This window comes from Tetrao urogallus (assembly GCF_951394365.1).
Source record: "Tetrao urogallus genome assembly, chromosome: 3".
Classification (NCBI taxonomy): Eukaryota; Metazoa; Chordata; class Aves; order Galliformes; family Phasianidae; genus Tetrao; species Tetrao urogallus.
In genome coordinates this window covers 18079029-18086886 of record NC_136815.1, presented here as the reverse complement: position 1 = coordinate 18086886, position 7858 = coordinate 18079029, and positions in this window count along the sequence as shown.

Genomic DNA, 7858 nt, shown 5'->3' with positions numbered 1-7858 from the left:
GCAGAATGGCATCTCCTGGCACGTTGCTTTTTGTAACAAGTTGACTGATCCTCTGCAAAATGCAGCTGAGCAGCTCCGTACCAAATGAAGCATCTGTCTCTCACTTTCTTTCTGGCTTGGCTGTGTGCCTCTTGCCTTCCTGACAACAGCAGAGCCCTGCTTTGCTCGAAGAGCCGACCAAGACTTCTGGATGTGAACCATCAAAGAAGCCATTTTGCATCTTGCCTTCAGGTGGTTTAGTCTCTCAGTGAATCTGTCCTTGCTTGCCGTGGTTGAATGCCAAATGCTGCTGTTTAATTCACGCTGGACAGCATCATAGTGTACTGAAGGGCATGGAACTATTTATAAAATTAGGAGCAAATCTGTGAGTTTAGTTTCAAAATCTGATTTAATGTGGTCTGAAATTCAGTGAGATTTAATGAGAAATTGGAAAACAGGCATCTTGCAGACCACTATCTTTTTAACACAGTCACCACCCACTCCAAAATACCTCTGCTGGGAAATTTACAGTCTGTTCAAATTTGACTTAAAATACTCTGCTGCTGCCCACTATTCACAGACAAGCTTTGACTCTGAATGACCCCCTTTCCTTTATGAAATGATTGGATTATTATTATTATTATTTTTTCCCATGTGACTGTATTGACTATCACTCTGGGTAGTTCAGCTTCCCAGATACTCTGAATAAATTGAAGTAAATAATTGAAGTTCAGTGACAGTGATAATTGACCTGCTAGTAATATAAGGAACTGGAAGACAGTTTGTAATGTGTTAAAGTCATGGGTATTTCCTGGGTATATCCACTTCCTATTTTGAGGAAATTAGACATCAGAAATGGCAGTTAAGGAGAAATCTGTAGGAGAGAGGTAAGCAAGCAATCACCAAATGAAAACCAAATTGTGGTGGGAATAAACCTGCATGATACAGAATGGGTATTTTTTTTTTTTTTGCCTGTGTTGAGGGCTAAAAAGAGAAGCAAGACATTCTGCTTTCTTCCCTCCTGCTGTTGCTGTAAACACTCACTTCCAGTCACCTCTCCCTAAAACACTTTTGAGTTTTCAGGCATTATCTTACACGTCATCTCTCTGTTACATGCTGCCTTCCCCACTGAGAAACTATTACAGCAAAGGCTGCCCACTGTGATTAATGTTGGCTACCCCAGGGCAATGACATCCTTCCTGACTTCACTTGTGGGCTGCTGACTGTGCCTTCCAGGAGACTTACAGGAAAGGTCTTAATAATAAATTGCTTCTCAATTTTACTACTTATTCTTAGCTAGTGGAATAAATACAAAAAACTAACGTGAAGGAAAAGTGTTACTTTTTATTGTTGTGTACAAAGTAACAACTAATATAATTCATTTTGCCTACAGGCAAGAAGGAACTATTCGCAAATTAGGATGAGGAAAAATATGTGTTCTTCCTCTACCTGGTGATTCTTCCTGTAGCTTAACAAAAAAAAATATCCTTTTAGCTTCTAACCTGTGCATGGTAGCTTCAAGCTGCTTATAAATTGAAGCTGCTCAAGAGTTCTCAGTGATCAGATTTTGATTTCCTGTCACAGACAAAATGAAGCCCAGAATGCTGTATTTAGCTTCTAGGAATACTCTTTCCATGTCTGTTGGTAATTGCAACAGCTTTCTCTTCTCCAGGTTAAACAAGCCCAACTCCCTCAGCCTTTCTTCATAGGAGAGGTCCTCCAGCCCTTTGAGCATCCTCATGGCCTTCTCTGGACCCTCTCCAACAGCTGTATGTCTTTTTTGAGCTGGATGCAGTAATGCAGATGGAGCCTCATAATGACAGAACAGAGGGGCAAAATCACCTGCCTTTTCCTGCTGCCACTGCTCTTTTGACACAGCAAAGGATACAGTTGGCAAATTTAACATTTCTAAAGTGAAGAAGTTTAAATAAATTATAGACCTTAAAATTAAATAATGACTTCCTTTAGTGTCTTTGTATTGATCAGAACTTTTGTAGCCTTTACTGTGACCAGTAGATGTGTTCAGTTCAATCAAGGACTCTGTTTAAGCAGGAGAGAGGCATGGGTATTTCTGATATGAAAATAATTTGCTTAATATGTTATTAATAAATCCTTTGATTTGAAATGCTGTATGAGCTGTTGATTCCAACAGAAGGTATGGTTTGAGAGGTATTATAATAATACTCAGATTTAACTCATGGTGTCTAATTTTCTAATTCATTAATCACTAGAATCATCACTGACATTTCTTCTAACTTATTAGCACAAACCTTCACATTAGCAAATCTGTTCTCCCATTCTTTTTTTTTTGACTACAGACAGTTTTTTTGGTAGCTTTCTTTGTTGTCTGGTGGGGAAATCCGTTGGGCCAGGCTGAAGCAGTCACCGTTCTTGCTGTTGTGTGATTCAAATCCTGATTGGGAAGAACATACAATGTGAATGCTCAAAAATACATTGAGAAAAGAACAGTGAGAAATGAAATGCATCATCTGTTCCTTCTGATGGCCACAGGGCTGCCAGAGAAAGGTATGGTGTGCCAGTTACAAACCTTGGCAAACCCTCATCTACTCAGCACTGTACAGAGTCTTGCTTGTTGCTGTTTTTCTGGTCACAGGCACAGTGCTGTGGCAAAGGGTGAGGATCTGACTGTCTAGGTCTGACTCTTTTCCAAGCAAATTGAAAGCTAGAACAAGTTCATTGAGAGATTAAAGAGAAGGAGCTGTGTCAAAGAAAACTCCATCTTACATTCTAGGTGATTTTCAGAGCTTACCTGAAGCTGTAAAGAGGCAGCAAAATAATTTCTGTCTGTTGTGCTCTAACTTGGTTTATTCCTATCAGCTCTTAGCTTGAGGTCAGTGAATGTGCAAGAACATTGCAGTGGATCCTCTTATTCTGTAAGACAGTGGACATGATGATGGTGCTAAAGCATGCTGCATTCAAACCACTTGTTCTAGCTTAATGTTGAAGATCCTTCCAGCCCAAAGATGACTGACAGACTAGGTATTTTAAATTTTTTAGTTGTTATTCAAGCTTTGAATCATATGAACTTGGTGTTTGCTCTGAAATACATAGCAAAGAGGATGAAAAAAATCACACAACACATTAGTAAATTCTTTTTGAGAAGTGTGATATTGTTGGAAATTGCTAGATTTTCAGAATTTACAAAAACACATGACAAAGAGTGATGATCTGTGTAGATGTTGTGGGGAAAACGAAATCTGAGAGATAGATGAACAGCAAGGTAAATGTTAGCCACTGATGTAGACTGTTGAGGAATATTAAGCTAGAATATACAGCCAAGTTTACCTCATGAAAAGTAATAAATACTTCCTATTTTACTTTGTTCTGTGCAGAATGCTCTCTCTGGTTTTGGCCATCTGTGTCTTAATACAGGAGGAAAGAGAATCTGAAGTCAGGATAACACACCCTTTAGGAAGAATCATATTCTAAGTTGCTGTTTAACTTAGAATAGAAGCAGGTGACTCCTGAACAGTGCTCCAGTATGCGAGAACGCTATTCTGAGAAATAGGGTAAAGTTCTCTGTGTTTACTGGTGAAGGAACAAATGGCAATGAGCTTTGCTGGTTGCGAAGAGTATTATTTTCAGGGAAAGGATTTCAGATGTTTAGGATTACATGGCAATACTGCAGACAGTGCAACCTCCCACACTGGAGTGTTTAAGAATAGGTCTGTCAAACAGCCATGACAATGTTGAGCACAACTTCTGTGGAAGTCCTTAGTTCTGAGGTAATCCTCTCTTAATCCTTTCAGTCTTTGCTGACTTGATTTGATGGATCTTCTAAGAATTGTTTCTTCCCTGAAAGCAGAGATCATGTTGTAACTTGTAACAACTTACAGTGAATCCTGTTCTGCTTGCAAAGATAATCAGTTTGTTGGTCTTTGGAAGTGGAAGGTCACTGTGTGACTTCAGAATGGGAACAGTGAGAGGGAAATTAATGAAGAATCACCTTGAGCGGCCACAGCCATCTATGGGCCCTTTCTGTTATGATAAATCCTCCGTGGCCTTGGCTGTGCATGGTAGGATGAATTCTGTTCATGATATTTTGAAATCCTATGCCAACAAGTGAAATGTTTAAGTTATTTATGGAAATTGAACTGCAGTCTTTGGCTTAAGGACTGGTAAAGAGTTCCTTTACAGATCTTGCCCAAAAGATTTTGGAGTGACAGAGCCTATAGTCTGCAGTGCTCTTAGATCAGATTCCAGCTGAGAACTTTACTGTGCAGCCAGATGTCATCTTCAGAAGCAGCAGAACTGGAAAACACAGCAAAACCTGATGCTAATATGTATAAATGGTGAAAGGAAAACAAGGGATTGTCGATGTTATCTTTCCATTTTTGTATTTATGGCCTTAAAAATATGAGATAGAAAACATTAATGCAATCAAATGGCAGTGGGATAACCAAGATGATTGTGAATGAAAGGAGTTTATTTATGCTGATAATATAGGAATGAATAGATAGACATGCCAGCTGATGAGGTGAGACAGTAAATTAAGTGTCTAAGAAGAAGCAATGGTAACACACTCAGGAAAATCTGTGTTATTATGTCTTGGGTTGCATTCTTCTACATACTAATGACTAAGCATAAATAACTTCCCATTGTACTGAATAAACATCATTCTTTTCATTTTCTTTCCCTTGAATATCACAGAATAAATAAACTGTAAGTGCTTGAGTGATTGTTTAGTTATACGTTCTTGTGTTAAAATTACTATTTTATATCCTTCTGCACAGTCAAGTGACATCTTTTCTTTAGTTTTAAAGAATTATCAATGAAACTTCAGTTAAAGCGCAAGTCAGTATTGTAGCGTTAGTTTAAAAGTTGAAGCATGAAAAGCAGAATCTACATATTTTTAAGATAAATCTACTATTGCTATTTTCCACAGCATCTTTGATAAGGTAGAAAAAAATGGATCTCTTTTCTAACTGTGGTAGCTATTGAACTCATGTGCTTGATATATTCTGCTCTGTCTGTCCATGTCATACTCCCCTTGGAATTAGTCTGGCTAACTGCAGCCAAAGGTCATTGTCATCCTCCAAAAGCTGCTGTTTTTGTTTGTGCTGGTGAGAGATTTGGGTCTGTATAATCCTGTTCCTGTTTCTTGGCAATAGTTGATCACATTTAGCTGACATCAGTTTATTCTGAGGCGAAAGAGTTTTTTCTCTCAGTGCATATGAAATACTCAATTGAACTTTAAGTACCCATGCCTTCTATAGTGGTGAAAAAGAGTACGGGAAAGATAACACTTCATTGCTTTGGTCCCTGGAGTTGTTTCATCTCTTTCTCTCTCTCTCTCCTGCCTGTAGAGTGACATACAATTCTTGCAGTCCTCTACTGCTGTTAATTTAACAATGTTATATTTTGTTTTCAACATTAGCAAAAGAGATGTGGAAATCTGATAGTGTCTCAGATGGCATTATCAGGTAGGAGGTAGTTTTAATAGCATCAACAGTTTTCTAAACTGTTGATGCTATTAATTTTTCTGTGTGAAATAGTCTAAGAGATTGCTTCCTTTCTGTGCAGATTAAAACTCATATTCAGAATACCCTTTAATACTAATTTTACATAAGGTACAAACATTTCTTAACAATTTTAAATGGTCTTTTATTATCACTTCAGAAGCTACGACCTGGATGTTATCTTTGGCTTTTAAGTCTGCTTGAGAAACTACCATTCCAGAGTTCACAGCTTCTCTACTTGTGCCAGTGCAACGTGTGCTATGAAAACATCTGGGTTATGAAATAACTCTAAAGTAAATATACTTTTTGAAGTTTTTGGAGAGGCAGGTCTTGATCTAAATCATTTAATCTCCCTGGTAGCGCAATGCTGTATTCTGTTATATTTGTGCAACTAAAGAGACTGCAAACTGAGGGACAGGAATTAAAAAGCACAGTGGGCATGAGGAGAGTAAGCCCTCACTTGGCTGTAGAGCTGATTTGCTATCAAGCTGTGCCTGAACCCAGCAGCCTGCATGCAGGTGTTAGTTTTTAAAACATTAAGGAGCATTGAGCTCATGATTTTTCCATGTCTATCTGGGATACTCTTGATATTTCTGGAGAGGAGAGGGGTGGATGAGTAACACCATGTTCATGTCTCATAGCAGGTGAAAATGAGCTATTGCTTCTAGCATTCATGTATCAGCAGATTCAGTTTAATCATTAATGCTCACTCACTTCAGATGAATTTTTAGAAAGTGCTTTTCAGTTGTTTATAAGCGATTTAAAACAATAAGAATAACAACAAAAACTTTTACAGGCTCTTTACTCTTCGTAAATAAAGAAAAAACATAGAATCATAGAATCTGTAGAGTTGGAAGGGACTTTTGAAGATCATCTACTCCAACGAGAGTAGATGTCCCTGCAATGAACAGGGACATCCAAAGCTAGATCAGGTTGCCCAGAGCCTGATCCAGCTTCACCTTCGATATCTCCAGGGATGAGGCATCCACATCTTCCCTGTGCAACTTCTTCCAGAGCCTCACCACTCTCTGAGTAAAGAATTTCTTCCTAATATCTAACTTAAATCTCCCCTATAGTGTCATGAATAATATTTAATTAATGATTAAATAATGAAATTATTACTTAATGATTATATAATAATGATTGGTGATTAAATAATGAAATCCTGATCAGTCCAGTTCCTGTTAATCTTTTCACTGTGCATGCTTTTTTCGGTTCATAGGTACATTCACTTTTAATTAATAATAAATAATTGGTAATCCAGTAATTGTGCCTAGAGAAAAAGAGACGGTCATGGCTTTACTCCCTCAGATTTCTGAGGAATTAGATTTTAAGATGATCTTGATGACAAAGAGGAATGTCCTGAATAATCCTGAAATCATAGGAAAGGAAGCTGCCTTCAGGGTAAAGGAGGGCAAAATACCTAGGAAAAGTTCTTGTTTCTATCTGCCTTATTTAAAAATCAATATGTTTCTTTCACATGCTCACAGACTGCATACTAAGAATTTTTATTCCCTCCTACAAGAATAGTGAGGATTTGCCTCGACTTACCTGCAGGCAGAGGTGGGGAATGAGCACACAGACATCTCTGTGTTGTACCGACTCTGTACATTTTGTGCATAAACTGCATATAGCTGTGAAATGAAAAAAATGGATATAAGGTATTATACAATGCAGGAAAGGAACAGAAAGGAAAACAAGGGGTTTTACGACATTGGTGATTGTGTTATTTTAAAGAGTGAAAGACTGGGATTTAAGAACAAAGGATGAAAGAAAAATTATCTGATGAGGTCAACTGAGCCATCACTGAGAAGCAGAGTAAACTGGTAATTGTTTTTTGTTGTCTTTGTCTTAAGACCAGAAATATTTAACTTCATTTTGGAAGAGGAAAACATCTGTCGTGGGAACTGCATGAATCAAGTGGAAAACATACAGCAGTCATACTTTAATTAATTTGTGAAGAAAACTGGAAATGTAATCCTGTTAATTTAATCTTCTTACCAATGTAATCTTTACAGACAATAGTATAAAATCTTTGGCAACTATATGATTGCTGTAGCAGTTTCCTGACAGATGAAATAATCAGCAGTCAAATATATGCAGTTAATTTGTATACATCTAAAATACATTCTCTTCAGATATCAGAAGAAACATGTTAGTTAAAAAAAGATACAACAATAAAACTACCAGAATTAATACTTCAGAATGATCATAATGTTGGCTGCCCTTGTGATATACAGTAGGCAAAATCAATTCTTAAACTCTTCATACTGAACTGACCTTTCTTCATTAACAGAAGGCAGTTGGGTTTATTCTGTAACGTGAAAATTGCTGTTGAAAATTTCATTTGCATTTCATATAAATTTGTCCTTACATGAGAACTGTGTGTTGTTTGTGTC